Below are 15,470 nucleotides of genomic sequence, written 5' to 3' on the forward strand. Positions count from 1 at the left end.
CAACATCTGTTGTAGATGATTAATATGTAGCAAGATTCCACAAATAATTTTAAAAGATCATCAAAAATAAGTATATACATACCCACACACATAACTGTATGTATATTTTCATGCAAATACACATCTATATGTATAAACCTAATTATACTCACATGTGTGAATGAAGATATGTATGTATATGCACACATATATGTATATATGTAGAGAGATGTGCGCATATGTCTATACATGTGTATATGTATTTATGTAGAGATATATACACATATGCATATGTACATATACATGAAAGCATGTACACATATTGATTTTGTAGATGTGTGTACTTGCATACACACATGTATATCCATACAAACTGTGTGTGTGTGTGTGTAAATTGTTAAGTGCTAGACCAAAAGTAGCACAAGCAGCAGAAAATCAATCCAAACACTGTTGTATTTCAGCCCTGGAGGCTACCCTCAGTGCACAATCATCTGCAAACAAAAAGTCATGCACCAATTCTCCTTCCATTTTAGTCTTAGCTTGTAGCTTTTTCAACTTAAATAATTTTACATTGGTGTGGTATCCAACCTTGATGCTGTTTTAGTCCTTATTGGAATAACCTGACATCACAGAAAACAACATGCTAAAAAGCATGGGAGTTGTAATGTTAATGGGATATAATATGTTCCTTGCCTATTAATAGGCCTCACATGGAGTCGATTAAGGGAAACTTACTTAGGGAAGGCTTACTTGTAGGAAGGCTTTCACACTTTTTCCTAATTTCTAATTAGGCACTGAGTCAGGAGGGTTGTAATGCCTTCTGGCTCTGAAAAGTGTATATATACTCTGAGTTGGTATTTTGCTTTAAGGGCTCACTTAAGAGAAGGATCTTGTGATTCCCTTCTCGAGATTCTGAGTGACCACATGTTCAGAGCTCCTGACTGCTCAGATGTAAATACTCTCTCTATCCAAGCATGTATGTAAAGTGCATACTTGACTCAGGCAGTCAGAGCCATTTCTGTTCTTCTTTATTTCTCTGCTTGTTATTTTCTCTGTATTTTCCCTGAAGTTCAGAGTGCTGAATTTTCCCCTGAAATAGTGATTGTAATTGTAAATTTTGTAATTGAAATTGTAAAGAATTGTAAAAATTGTAAAAAATAAAAATGTAGTTGTAAAGAAAAAGTTTGTTGACTCCTTAAATGGCTATCTTTCCTAAGAATGTGTGCTAGCAGTTATCCTGGGTATGACAGTGTGATTTCCCCCACTGGAGTAAGCACACAGCCCCACTTCACTCAGTTGGTGACTGGGAAAGCATGAAAGCATTATCCATTATCCAGAACCTTTGTAAACATGGGGTCATGAAACTGAAGTACAATAACAATGAGCAATTTATATCAAGAAAATAGAGATTCTCTACCAGCCAGTACAACACTGTCCATATGTGCAATCATTAGTTATGGTACATGGAGAAATTTTGAGTACAACAGATAAGTTCATTTCCCCAGGCAGTATACTTTCCAGGGATGTACACATAGATAATGAGATTGATTACATGCATTGCCAGATATATCTCAGTGTTTGGGGGACTCTGAAGGCAAGTTTGAGAAATAGGAGGTAGTAGACTAACTACAAAATTGAAGATCTGCAGAGCAGTTATGCTGAACTCATTGTCATATGCCTGTGAAACCTGAACAGTATACCAGCAGTGCCAGGAAACAGAATCACTTCCATTTGAATTGTCTCAGGAAGATTCTGAACATCAACTGGCAAGATAAAGTATGAGAGACTAAGTACTTCTTGACCTGAACTGCCAAGTATTCAAACTCTACTGGAGAGTGAACTTCCAAAGGGCTAGCTACTTTGTTTGAATGTCAAAGATATATTTGCCTAAAAAGACCTCACAAAAGACAAATGCTCACATGGAGGTTAAAAGAAGCAATACAAGGACAATCATAAGGTCTATCTGGAGAACTCTGGAATTGATTATGAGACATGGGAGACAGTGGCACAGGACTGACAAACATGGTGCATCTGCATTACAGAAGGTGCTATGCTTTATGAGAAAAGCAGGATTGCAGTAACTCAAAAGAAACATGAGATGCACAAATTTATAGGCATCTCCACTACAAGTGTTCATATGAACTATTTGTGCCTGACTTACAGTAGAGCCTTCTGAGCTCATATTGGTCTGATCAGCTACAACTGAGCATAATGTACCTTGACCCCAACATAGTAATGCCATTTTTTTCAAGAACAATGGGCAATGGGGTGGCCAGGTAGCACAACGAGTAAGAGCACCGGCCCCAATGTCAGGATGACCTGGGATCGAATCCAGACTTAGATACTTAGCACCCACCCAGAAACACCTGGTCGTGTAACCTTGAGCAAGTCACTTAAACCCAATTGCTTAGGGGTGACCAGGTGGCTCAGTGAGTAAGAGCACCGGCTCCAGTGTTGGGATGACCTGGGGATCGAATCCGGGCTCAGATACTTAACACCACACTCAGAAATAACTGGCTGTGTAACCTTGAGCAAGTTACTTAACCCCAATTGCTTTAAAAAAAAAAGAGCAATGGGCAGCAATCAACCAACTGTTTCTATGTCTATGTCTGTGTCTACACATATACATACATTTATGCTATATCGTTTTAATGGAAACATAGGTACAATCATCAAGTAATTTTTTAAAAAAATATGCTTTAGGATTACAGTGGAACAGAAGTCAATATCTCATGGTCTACTCAAAAGTTTCATGCCTGAATATCAGTAATACTTTTGTTAGGAAGAGAGTTAGAAATTCCTGGACATAGCAAACAATATGAATTTAACTATATTTTATTTAGATAACTAGTTGATGATTTTTTAGAGTTATTTTATAATATTTTGTCTTTGTGTAGTCAGATTATTGACTTGAGTCTAAGGGAAGGGAAGCAGAAACATTTATGTCTGCCTGTGTCAGGCACTGTGCTAAGTACTTTCTACAAATATTTTGTTATTTGATCTTCATAACAACTCCATGATTTAGGTGAAATTATTATCACCTCCATTATATAATTAAGGAAAATTAAGACAGACAGAGCTTAATTGACTCGCTCAGGATCACACCAATAAGTGTCTGAGGTCAGATTGAAAACAAGGTTTCCCTTATTCCAGGCCCAACACTACAATCACTTCAACCCCCACCTGACTCATTATACTTATTCATTAAATGTAAAATATAAAGGCAAAATTAAAGCCAAAATAGAACAATTATACACAGAAGAATGTGTATTGTAAACTTATTTATTCAATAATCCAATCAATTCCAATTTAATCCAACAAGTATTTATAATGCACTTGCTATACAGAAGCCACTACCCTAGTCCTTGACCACAACAAACTTTAATTCTACTAGGAGGACATTTTATGTATATGTGTGTATGTATGTATATGTATATAATCAATATTATATCCTATATTCATAAATATATAATATAATGCAATATTTTAATATGATATATGATATATCAATAAAATATAAAATAACTTGAGGTGGAAAGGAGCAACAGAAACTGTGGACATTAGCAAAGATTTTTCTTAGGGGCTGGCATGTGAATTGAACCTTAAATAAAGCTAGGAATTTTAAGAACTGACCATGAAGAAGGAGAACATTTCATTCACAGAGTGAAACTTATGCAAAGGGAAAAGACAAGAGATAGCATATCAAGTTTAGAGAATGGCAAGTATCCAAGTTAGACTGGAATTTAAAGTGTCCAAAGGGGATAGCTATCAAATATATCTGGAAAAAATAGACTAGAGTCAGATTGGAAATAGAAAGCTAAGGAGTATGGACTTCATCCTAGATGTAACAAGAAGCTACCACAGGGTTATCAAGTAGGGAATTGATAAGGTAATATTTGTGCTTTAGGAAGACTATTAAGTTTTGCTATGTAAAGGATTTGTAAAGCGAACAACTAAAATTCAGGACTCCAACTAAAAGATTACTGAAAAAGTAGACAGTCGGAGATAGAGAGACAAATGATAGTAGTATGTATGGAGAGAAAGGGAAAGATGCAAAAAGAATCTTATAAAAGTAGCATTGGCAGGCCTTAGCAAGTAGTTGTTATGGAGGTGAAGTCACGAAAAATTGTTAATCTCTTGTTGCCCTATAAAATGGGAAATGGACAGTGGAAATATATTTACTTGCACTATTACTAATTCTCACAAAAATTTGGTTGAATAAAATTATTGCCACAACGAGATGCAAAAACAAACTAACAAACAAAACCCAGAAAGTACATAAAGTTAGGTGGGGCAGAAGATAGAACTCTATGCCTGGATTCAGGAGGACCTAAGTTGATATTTGACCTCAGACAGTTACTATCTGTATGACACTAGGCAAGTCACTTAACCCTATATGCTTCAATTTCCTCACTTGTTAAATTATCTGGAAAAGGAAGTGACAAACTGCTCCAATATATTTGTCAAGAAAATCCCAAACAGGGTCACACAGAGTTGGACTGAATAAAATGACTGAATACTATCACTATCAACAAATTATTTCACCTATGGAAAAGATATGGTAGCCAAAAGCTCTACCAATTTAGAACATAAATTCATTTACAAAAGAGGAAGATTATAGTAAGAGATCATGAGTGATGTTGCCACAACATATAGCAAATAATGGTAAAGGGGAAAACAACTCTGCAGAAAGCTTGGTGTAAGATAAAAGCAGCTCATCCTAAGAATCTTCAGAGATTAAATTTGAGAAAAGACAAGGAAGAGATGAAGAATGGAAAATACACAATTTACCACTGTTTCTCAGATAAATGATTCCATTTTCTTCTCCGTGACTATGCAAGGACTGTCCTCTATGCTTTTGTTTTCCCCTCTACCTCTTGCAATTCCAATCTTCATTCTAGGAATAGTTTGAGCACCACTTCCGGCAAGAGGAAGCCTCTCCTGATTTCTCCAGCTCTTGGTGCTATTCCCTACTTGACACTACACTGTATTGTTTTCTGAATACATATTACATGCAGTTGTTTGTATGTTATTTTATTTTTGCACCACTAAAACATAAAATCCTTGAGAATAGGTCATGCTGTTAATAGTTTTTTTTTTCCCCTTTTAATCCCAAGGTCCTTGCAAGTTACTATGAACATATGAGCACTTAACAAGCATTTGTTTAGAAAAAAATAAATTGTATCTTTTAGCAATTCCAAAATAAACCATTTTATCATCAGTCACAGTATAAATAGCACATTTAGTCTCTAATACCTTAGTACTTGTTTGAATACATGAAAATAGATATGATGCTAACAAAGTGAAAACATAAAATTATAGATTTATTCCTAGAGGGGAACTGAGAGGTTCCCATACTCTAATTCTTTTATTTCTATACATGAGGAGACCAAGTTCCAATGATGTAAAATAACTTGCCCAGGTTAATTCACATGGATAGTAAACGTCAGAACTAGAGTTCAAGCCCAGGTTCTCTAATTCCAAAGTTTGCTTCCATATTATTTGCATCCATTCTATCTTTTAACTATCTAACTATATATTCAATTTCTCTGTTGCCGGAGCAAAACAACCTTACCTAATCAGCTTTATCCCATATGTTTTGGTGATACCTGTATTAGAATATAAAATCTTTGATGATGGAGATTGTATTTTTTACTTTGTTTTTTGTGTCTTCAAGATTTTGTTTCTGGGAGACAAGATGGCAGAGTAAGCAGCAAATCACTATGTCACCGTAGCTCTCCCATATTCATCTCCAAACAGCCAAACAACCATAAAGGAACACCCACGAACAGATCCTGGGACAGTGAAGCCAGAAGAAAGACAGCAAACTTTTAGCCCAGGAGACTTTAGGGATTGGCAAAAAAGTCACTATCACTTGGGTAAAAGGGGAGTGCAATTCAGCACAGGGAGTATCCCAGTGGGCCAGCAACAAGCCCCACCTCAGCAAACCAGTGGGAGATCCTGCACCCTAGTGTGGGTGGATCAGGTATATGCCAACACCAGGACCTTCTGTGCACCTTAGCATAGTCAGGGGAATTGGCAGATTCTAGTTCCAAGAACCACCATGTGCTTCAGTGCAACCCTAGGTGGGCAGGTTTCTTCCAGTGGCAAGATCTCCATGTTCTGCAGTGTAGTCACTGGGAAATGCAAAAAAGACAAACAAAAAATACTCCACCACACCTCAGCACATGCCAGCCACTACCACTAGTACCCCAAATTAGCACCAGGTCAACTGCCAGAACCTTAAAACCTCCAGCAGCAAAAGCCAATCCCAACCCCACCTCCACAGAACAGATGCTGGGGTCCCTCATAGGCCTCAGGGAAATATCAGTGCAGTGCCAGGTTAGGGCCTGCAGTCACTAGCACAAGAAGCCAAAGACAGTGCCCCTTCCACCCTGGGAGAAGAGCCCACATTTAAAAGAAATTAAAAAACAACAAAGGGGAGGGGGAGTTAGAGCAGAAAACAACAACAAAAAGAATTTGACTATAGAAAGTTATTATGGTGACAGGGAGGACCAAGATGCAAACTCAGAAGAGGACAACAATGTCAAAACACCCATGGGCAAAACCACAAGGAAAAATGGGAAGTTGTCTTAAAACCAGAAAGAACTCATGGAAGAGGTGAAAAAGGAGCTTAAAAGTCATATAAGAGAGGTAGAAGAAAAATGGGGAAAAGAAATGAGAATCCTGTAGGAGAATTATGAAAAAAAAAAGACTTGATAACTTGGAAAAGTAGTACATTGGCCAAATGGAAAAGGAGATACAAAAGTCCACTGATGAAAACAATTCCTTAAAGATTACAATGGGCCAAATGGAAAGAAAGTAGAAATGCTAAAGCAAACAATTATCTTAAAAATGAGAATTGGGCAAGTGTAACGGTAATGGAATTTGGAGATCCCACCGTATTGGCTTGGTTTTGGGGATTCATTGTTGAAACCTAGAGCTTGTGAATCCCACTTGTGGGATGATCTTGTTAATGTGAAGAGAGAGGGTTGAACTTGGAGGAGCTGGTGCTTTGAATTTAGAGAGAGGCCCAAGTAGAGAGAAAGCCCAAGCAGAGTAGGCCAGAAGAACTTTTGGGAGCAGCATTGTGAAGGCAGAGAGAGAGAGAGACAGAGAGACAGAGAGACAGAGAGAGAGACAGAGAGACAGAGAGAGAGACAGAGAGAGACAGAGAGAGACAGAGACACAGACACAGAGACACAGAGAGAGGATTGCTGAGGGCCACGTGGAGCTGCCCAGTACTTTTGAGAACTGCCACCTGGAGCTGCCATAATGTAGTGCCAAGCAAAGGCAACTTTCAAGGTTCAGAATACCAACATAGTAACTCTCCATTTTATTCAGTGACAAATTAAGGGAAAACATTCACAGAAAGATAAAATCAAATACAGCATTCACTAACAGTAATTCAATAATTTCCAAGTACTACGCCACCCCTGGGAAGTACATTCATTTAGTCAATCACTAAATCTTCTCTCAATTCAACTGGAGATTAGTTTCCAATCATAAACACAATACATTCATTTGGTCAGTGACAGAACACAAAATGTCAAAACTTACCACCCCTGGATCACAACTGAATTACAATACTATCCATTACCACCAAGAACCTTCTCAAAGGGTCAGTGAAGAGCACAAAGGCCATCTACTCCAAGCCACAACAAAATTATCATCACAGCATTAAATATCCAAGGAGAGATCTTTTCTTCATCTAGACCCAAGGTAAGTTCTCAGTAATCTCTGTTCCTGGGGAGACAAAGCTTAACAAAGCCACAATATACATTGCTAGTGTTCTCATCAATTCACTCTCTGCCTGCAGAACAGTCCCTGAACCCCTGAAAACATCAGCAAGATGCTCTTCCAGTATTTCTGTACACATACAACAAGAAAATCCTTCTTCAGGGCTTCTGAACCAACAGCAAGTTTGCAAGACCTCTGCAACAACAGCACTGTCCTTCACCAGCAGATGAATCTGGCAAAAGAACATCAAAACAGACACACAAAATACTGGCATCAAAGCCATGCCTCCTCAGTCCTCGGTGGCTCTGCGTGGCAGTTCTCAAAAGTTCTAGGCAGCATAATATATCAAGAAAAAAATAGTCATTAAACAAAATAGAGGAATTTAAACCTTCACAAGGAGAAGGCCAGAACTAAATAAAAAATTTCACTTTCAGTATCGAGACCCAAGAGAAGCTTAGACAGAAAAAAGGAAAAAAATACAGAAATAATTCAATAAAGCTGAGCTGTTTACATGCATATATGGGGAGATGATACATATATCTCTTAAAAATTGTATCACTAACAGTACAGATAGAAGGGATATACATAGACAGAAGGTATGGGCATAATGTGTATTTGAGGGAATGGAATAAAAAAATAAGGAACGAGAAAGAAGAGTAAAATGGGTGTAGAAGGAAGTGAGAAGTAGAGTGTGGTAAATTATCTCATGTGAAGAGGCAAGAAAGACCTAACACAGTAGAGGGGAAGATGTGAGTGGGGAGGAAATGCATGGTTTGAACATTACTTTCATCAGTATAGACTCAAAGAGGGAATAACATACACAATCAGATTAATTTAGATATCTATCTTACCTGGCAGGGTGGTAGGAAGGGAAGGCATTAAATGAAGGGGTTAGGGTTTGAGGACTGACAAAGGGGAGTGAAGATCAGGTGGGGTGGTAGACAGAAGCAAAACATTGGTGATGTGAAAAGAATGAAATTAGAGAGAGGACAAACAGGAGAAAGAATAGGATGGAGAAAAATACTGAGGTAGTAGTCATAATGGTGAATATGAATGGAATGAACTCTCCCATAAAAAGGAAGTGGATGGCAGAATAGATCAATAACTAATATCCTACAATATGGGGCTAAAAAGAAACATACTTGAAGCACAGTGACACTCAGAGAGTAAAGGAAATCCTGAAAAAGTCTTGTAATAACTGATGCAAAGTGGAATAAGCAGACCAGGAAAACACTGTATACAATATCAGCAACATCATGTGATGATCAACTATGAATGACTCAGTTTTAATCAGCAACACATTTATCCAAGACAAGTACAAAGGACTTACCAAGGAAAATGCTGTATATATTCTGATAAAGAACTGATGGACTCTGAATGCTGATCTAAACATCTTTTTCCCCTTATTTTATTCTTTCTATCTTATATATTTTTTAACTTTTGATTTGTTTCTTCTTCTATGAACATGATCAATATGGAAACATGTTTTATATGATAATATATGTATAAACTATATCAAACTGCCTACCATTTTTCAGAAGAGGGAAAGGAAGGAGGGAGAGTGAAAAATTCAGAACTATAAAATGAAATTTAATTTTTTTGATTTGTAAGTGGGAAATATAAAATAATATTTAAAGGAAAAATTAAATGAAACAAAAAAAAAACCACTTAACATACAGTAAGTGTTCTCCCCCCCCCACCTCTACCCTCAATATCCATCCTTTCCCTCTTTTGACTGTACCAGATGGAATGACCTGCTGGAACAGGCAAAATTCAGACAGAAGAAAGCTGTGCACCATGTATTGCCTTAGAGCAGCAAAAATTGTTCACAGTACTATAGCACACTGGGATTTAGAAAACACTTTCCTCACCAAAATCTTGTTACATATGCAGTGCAAGTACAAGTGCCTAATTTTACAGAAGACGAAAGTGAAATTTAGAAATGCCTGAATAGATTACAAATTATCCCTAATTTTACTGCTGTTCCTATCCTGACTTTGAGCATTTCTTCTCTTACAACTACATCTGCTGAAACCTGACCTGGCACCAAGGGAATTTCTTTGAGATCTAATGTTAATCATCATATTTAATCATGTCATCACCACGTGCCTCAGTTTACTCAATTATAAAATTGCAATAATAGCATTTAGCACAAGGTTGTTGTGAATATCAAATGACATAATACATATAAAATGCTTTGCAAACATTAAAGAACTATATAAATGCTGGCTATTATGACCACCACCACCATCATTATCTTCATCATCATCTTATCTAGGTCTTACTCATCATTTAATTCTTTGTTTATGCTATTGGTTTTGCGTCTTGGGTAAATAACCAGAAAGAAAATAACATGAAGTGAAAGGAAGAGACACCAGAACAGCACAAGATGCTTTCTGAGGAGCCATACACACACATACATACATATACACAAGGCAAACCACTTATTTTGATGATTTGATGATTATTAAAATCTATTATTTTTTTCAGGTTAGGTATCTAAGATTTCTTATTACTGGAGAATGGAGTAGGTAGAAAGGAATGAGATGGCTTTTGTGAAAGAAGTTCAAAGGCATTTAAGCCAATTGCTCCATAAAAGTCTCCAAAATATCGTGAAAACATGTTAGAATTCTAAAGGACCTTCCAGCTCCATGACATTTCATAGGAGCAAACAATAACACAAAGCCAAGACTAGGACCAGATCTCCTGATTCCAAGTCAGGTGTGTTTTCAGTAATATTTTCAAATATTGTCCTGTAGGTAGGTGGACTTGTGAAGATTGATTCTTCCACTGAAGAGGAAAAGATAAACCTTTCTAGACATTGCTTTCATTCCAAGTTCACCCATATAGCTAAGCTTATTCCTAGGGAAAGTATGTGCAACTTGGGAGAACAAAACTTCCAGGGAATGAAAAGTTCCTTGGGATAGGAAGGCCAAGGTTTCCTCAGTAAAGCAAAGCCCTCCAAACCTTTCCTTTCCCTTTAGTGTTCCTTCAGACTCCTTAGTATGCAGAAACATTTTCTACCCAGAGCAGACGAAAAATATCTCCTTTCATCACATGACAGGGCAACTTACACTATTGGACTTTCAAATTTTAACTCAAATTTTCTGTCATCCTGAAGAGAAAATTTGACTAGCCAAGATCAAAACTTTAAGAGAAAATAAAGGGCCCTAGGACCAGGGAAATAAAATAGTCTCCAAGACAATACCATCTTCAATGAGGGACAGACACACTCTTTCCCTTCCTTAACCTTACTTTTATGCAGAGACACTCTGCCCTCTTCTATGATCCCTTACCCCTACCCCCCACTTCTCCTTGAGGGTCAACTATGGGCAAAGTCACTTCTTTGATTATTGTTGATCCCTGAATCATAAGAGGCTGGAATGGTGCCTCTTAGTGGCCACAAATACTTGCCATGAGAAGACTGGATCACTGAGTCAGGACTGCTGTTCATGGTGATATAATAGCTTTGCCCATAACTCTGGAGTTGCCAAATGGAACCTCTGATGAAAATACCAGACACAGTTAAGTTGTACCTATTACCCCTTAAACACAATCCTAACATTTGCTGACCTCACTTCAATCCCTTCCACCAATAAGTCCCACTCTATTTTCTTTGTAGTACTAGTACTCTAAATTTCTCTGTGAGCATCACAATTCTGCCCTTGGGTTAATCTCTATTTTGGGGCAAAGACATAGGTATTCATTTGCCAGTAAGTTCAAAGATTTTCTGTTTTCTACTCTATTCACTTCCTAAAAAATTAGGACCATGGCTTATATTTCATTCTTACTTTGATATCAAAATATCTTTAATTACTATTCTGTTATGAAAACCCAAAATAATATCCTTAACCTCTTTGACTTACCAAGTTAGTTGTCTCTGTTCTTGGCAAACCTGAATGATTTTAATTAATGATGTAATATTTCCTTTTACATTTTTCTCTATTTATTAAATATGTCAAGTTGCATCCACTTTACCTCTCTGTAACCTATAACATTCTATGTTGGACAATTTGAATTTTACAGTGATAGTAAAACAATTCAGAGCAAAGAATGGAGCTGTAAATTGCATAGTGCTTTGGGGAGAAATCATGATTGATAGGAAGAAAATTTATTGTTCACCAATGTGTAATTTATGAGTGGCCCATGTGCAATTTTCTCCATTATCTTGGCAGACAAGACTGTAATAGGTCTACAATTAGTAATATTAGTGGGATATACTTTTCCAAAACCATAGGCATTTTATATTTGTACAGAAATAAGTTTGGTAATTTTAGCGAGGAAGTTTAGCAATTATAGAATCCAACATGTTCAGGTTTCATGCAAATAAGCAATCACTATTTAGAGAACAGTTTTTAAAGTAGTAGATTGTCATCTGTTTCTGGAGGACTATAATAATAGTGAAGAGGAAATTACAACTTGAAAAAGCATCTCATTCAAATTACATTTGCGTATGCTTTCAAGAAGACTCAACCTGGCTCAGGGTTCTTCTTCCACCATCTGTATTTGGTTCACCCCTGACACATACTCGAAAGAGTCACATTTCCCAGTTAGGACATTATCCTGGTTTAGCAGTTATTGCATGAATTCTGGAGCACAAATCATGCCCTTTTCAAATACAAAAATTAGAAAAAGCTTATCTAAGTTTATGAGTCATGCATCTCGGTACTAATGATGCAACGGACTTCCATGTCACCAGATTTGTCCTTCTTAGGTAGCAGTTGCCCCAAACAACATTGACATTATTTCATTTTACTTATACTACCTTTCTTGCTTTACTAGTTGTGTGTCCAGTAGGCTCAGGATGAAGCTTCTTTTGGGGGGCAAGTTCTTTTACCTTTCAGTTCTTATAACCAGATTTACTGTCTGAAAGAACTTGCTTGATCCAAATAACATAAAACCAATCAAATCAAATCATTTTTTTTCCTTAAGAGTAACCCTCTATTGAATACCAAACATCAGTACAGAAAGGGATATGCCCATCATTAAGAAAAGTAGTTTTTATTATAAAGCAGAAATAATCAAAACTACTTGGTCCTAGCTAAAAAATAGTGGTGGATTGGTGGAATAGTTTAGGTACAAGATACAGTAGTCAATGACTGCAGTAATCTACTGTTTGATAAACTCCAAGACTCCACCTTCTAGTATAAGAACTCATTATTTGACAAAAAAAAACTGTGGGGAAACTGGAAAATAGTGTGGTAGAAAGCAGGAATAGACCAACAACTTATACCATATACAAAGACAAGGTCAAAATGGGTAGAAGATTTAGACATAAAGCATGATACCATAAACATATTAGGAGAGCAAGGGATAGGTTACCTGTCAGATCTATGGAAAAGGAAGAAATTGATGACTAAACAAAAGATAAAGAACATTATGGAATGCAAAGCGGATTATTTTGATTACATTAAATTAAAAAAATGTTTTTGCATAAGCAAAGCCAATTGTAGCAGCAAGCACAGGGTGGATGCCAACACAGGTTCTTAGATCTGCTTTTCTAAAGGAAAGTAACTCAAAATGGTTTAAGAAGCTTACTTTAATCAAACATATATCATTTACCTAGTTTAGGGGAAAAGGTCAGCACCCCAAACTTCAGAGTATACAGACAGAAGTTACAAACAGATAAAGCAGACAGGCTTCCAAACTGTCCAATCATTACATCCATACTAAATCACAGCTACCAGAGAGGGGAAGCATCAACATCTGGGTTTTCAAAGGCAGGGGACTCTCAATGGCTGCCCAGAGTCTCATCTGGTCAAATCACACAGCATTCCTCAGTGAGCTCCAAAGGAAAGTGTCACATCAGGAATCATATAGCCTTCTCCTTGGTCAGAGAATGTAACCACCCTCTTGACCCACTGCCCAATCACACAGCATCAAGGTGTGGGCATTCCTGGAAACCAAGCCTCCTACCACAGACTCTATGTGACCACATTCAGCCTATTAGGGGATTTAGTATATTTTCAAATCAAGGAAGGTTCTCAGAGTCTCTTAAGCCTATCAAAGGCCCTAGGGTCAGGGAAGATCTTTAAATTTGCATTTCCATTACACCAATGCAACCAAGATTTGAAAGAAAGCAAAAAGGTGGGAAATAATCTGTATAGCCAGCATCTCTGGTAAAAACCTCATTTCTAAAATACATAGAGAACTGAGTCAAAATTATAATAAATACAAGTTATTTCCCAATTGATAAATGTCAAAAATTAAGAAGAGGTAGGTTTCAGATGAAGAATGTAAAGCTATTTATAGTCATGTGAGGAAATGTTCTAAATCACTATTGATTAGATAAATGCAAATTAAATCAAATCTGAGGTACCACATCACATTTATTAAATTGGCTAACATGTCAAAACATGAAAATAATAAATGTTGGAGAAGATATGTGAAAATTGGAGCACTAATGCATTGTTAGTGGAGTTGTTAACTAATGCAACCATTCTGGAGAGCAATTTGGAACTACCCCCAAATGGTAATGAAAATGCATACCCTTTGATCCAGCAATACCCCTTCTAGGTTTGTATGCCAAAGAGATCATACAATTGGGGGAAAAGGCCAAAACGTACACAATTTTTCATAGCAATTCTTTTTGTAGTCACAAAGAATTTGAAATTGAGGGAATGCCCATCAATTGGGGTGGGCTGAAAAAGTTGCAGTTTTGTTTGTCCCGAATTTTTGAAGATGACCATGGCATCAGGGAATGAAGATATGACTTGCAGCTGACTTTGATTCAAGTGAGGGAGGGCTGTGCAAGGACACCAGCCTCACATTCTCCTCCAGAGCTATCTGGATCCAGTGACCAAATATTCATTAGAATGACTAGAGATGGCCCAGGATGCAATGGGAGACCCTGGCCCTTTTAGGCTAAGGCCTTTACATGTACTCACTTAGAGTGAGGTAACATCCATCCAGGGAATAGTCCTATTTAAGAAGTGTTATGGGATGTCCATTTTAATTACAACAAAGAAAAAATAAATAAACTGGGGGGGGGATACCCTCAGGTTTGCTGTTCCAAGGAAAAAGAGTTACAATTGACATTCACTCTATGGCAGGAGGGCCCAAAATTCAGTCATTAAGTGGAGCTTGGGCAGGGACCTATTTGTGGTCCAATCTATGAGCTTCAGAGTGAAATGGATTTAGGGAAGGAAGGAAGGAAGGAAGGAAGGAAGGAAGGAAGGAAGGAAGGAAGGAATCTAACCAATAAACCAAGTTAAGTGGGCAAATTCTGGCCATCAAATTGTATGTTCCTTTTGAGAGGAGAAGGAGAGGGAGTGGTAGAGGGATAGACTATTTTTTGTGCTATAAGAAATGATGACCAGGCAAATTCAGAAAAAACTTGGAAAAAATTGAATAAACTGATGCTGAGTGAAGTGGGCAGAACCAAGAGAACACTGTACATAGTAACAGCCATATTGTGCAATGGTCAATTTTGATAGACTTAGTTCTCACCAATGCAATGATCTAAGACAATTCCAAAAGACTGATGATGGAAAATGCTGTCTACATACAGAGTTATGGATGTAGATAGAATTATGGATTCTGAATGCAGACTGAAGCATACTATTTTATCTTTTTTTCTTTCTCATGTTTTTTTCCCTTTAGTTCTGATTCATCTTCCACAATATGACTAATGTGTAAAAGTGTTTAAATATGATTGTGGATGTATATCCTATATGAGATTGTATACCATCTTGGAGAGGGGGAAAGAGAGGGAATGAGGAAAATTTTTTTATAAATCTTGGTATAATTTT

This window comes from Petaurus breviceps, unplaced genomic scaffold, assembly GCF_028583685.1.
Source record: "Petaurus breviceps papuanus isolate PSGF00001 unplaced genomic scaffold, PetGlider_PUasm1.0 42, whole genome shotgun sequence".
Taxonomy (NCBI): domain Eukaryota; kingdom Metazoa; phylum Chordata; class Mammalia; order Diprotodontia; family Petauridae; genus Petaurus; species Petaurus breviceps.